Source organism: Myotis davidii, unplaced genomic scaffold, assembly GCF_000327345.1.
Source record: "Myotis davidii unplaced genomic scaffold, ASM32734v1 scaffold2343, whole genome shotgun sequence".
Classification (NCBI taxonomy): domain Eukaryota; kingdom Metazoa; phylum Chordata; class Mammalia; order Chiroptera; family Vespertilionidae; genus Myotis; species Myotis davidii.
Window position 1 is genome coordinate 64,471 of NW_006294252.1, and position 1,721 is coordinate 66,191.

The following is a 1,721-nucleotide window of genomic DNA, read 5'->3' on the forward strand; positions in this document are numbered from 1 at the left end:
GGCAGCTCAGGGCTCTGGGGGAGGGGAGGGGATGGGAGGGGAAGTGACAGCTCAGGGCCCTGGGGGAGGCCTGGGAGCTCCTACAGAGCAGAGCTGAGCGACTCTCCTGTCTGCCAAGACCCTGTGAGACCTGCAGCAGCACCCAGCGGTGTGGCCCAGCCAGGCCCGTGGGAAGGGGTCCCGCCCCCAGTCTGTGTGTCCTGAGAACAGACACTCAGCAGGACACAGACCAGCAGAGCGAGTGCCCCACACAAGGCGAGGCCCCTTCCCAACACAAGGTCCCAGCCAGGCCCCGGCTGCCCTGTGAACACAGCCCCCAGGGTGTCCAGGGAGCAGCTGACCGCCCACTCAGTGCCCATTGGTTTAGCGCCACTAGCGCCACGTAACACAGCGACAGGGACATCTCTCAGGGTGGGCTCCCTTCCCGCCAACACATCAGCCTCTTGGGGGGTCTCTGTCACCCCTGGCGAGGTTCGGGGCCCCCAGCCCATCTGAGGCCAGATTACAAACCCCGCTCCTCCCAAGTAGCACCCACAGAGCTGGCCGCTGCCCCCCGCCCCCCTCCCAGAACCCTGCTGGGCAAGGTCCCCAAGAGGCGCCTCCTGCAGAGACGCCTTGGTGGGGACTTGCTCTCTTGGGGTGACGTGGGAGAACCCCTGTCCTCTACGGGGTCACCTCCCAGAATTGCAGGGGGGCCTTCAGCAGGGGGTCGGGCAGGGCCAGGCTTTGGACCAGCTTTGCTGAAAAGCCAGTGGGTGACTTGGGATCACAGCAAACTCCATCTTGTTTGGCCAGGAGTCCAAGGTGACATGTCCCCTGGGACACCCGGCCTGCATGTCCCGGACACCCCCGTTCGCGCCTGCTCCCTGGTGTCACTGTTGTTGTTGTAGTTAATTCTCACCAGAGGATGTTTTTCCATTGATTTTTTTTGTTTTCAGAGAGTGGAAGGGAGAGGGAGAGACAGAGAAAGAAACATCGATGTGAGAGAGACACATCGATTGGTTGCCTCTTGCACCCACCCCGGCCAGGGCCAGGGAGTGAGCCTGCAACCGAGGCACATGCCCTGGACCAGAACCAACCCAGGACCCTTTAGTCCGCAGGCCAGCGCTCTATCCACTGAGCCACACCGGCCGGGGCTCCTGGTGTAATAATAATAATGCCCCTTCCGCTCCTGGAAATGTCCAGTTTGGAAGATCAGTTCTGGCCGCCCAAGCTCAGCGTAACGGATTGCTGATGGACTAAACGCTGCTCCCTGTCATGGGCTAGAACGGAGGGAGCCAAGGCCAGCCTCCGGGCCTGCGGTCACCCGTGCCAGGCACTGTGCCAGCCTTCCCAGAGGTGCTGGACAGGGGCCAGCAGCCTCCCCGGGCCACACCTGGACGGTCACCACGGGGTTCCTGGCCTCTGCAGGCCCGGGCTGAGTCCCCTGGGTGTGAGCTCACACCGTCCCTGCCCATGAGAGACCCAAGTGTGACCCTCATGCCACCTCCCACCCAGTGACCACCCAGTGTGCGGGGTCCAGCAAGGGACTGGTCTTCTGGGCAGCCCTGTCCCTGGGGAAATTAGCAGAAAATAGGGGAAATGTCTCGGGGTAACCAGGCCAGGGGCCCAGGAAGGCTGGGTAACTCCTGTGGCCAGGATCCCAGGGCTGGGGTCACCAGATGCCGCCGTGCCCACTCTGGCGTGCTCACCACGACCCACCGGGGCACCTGCCATGGGTC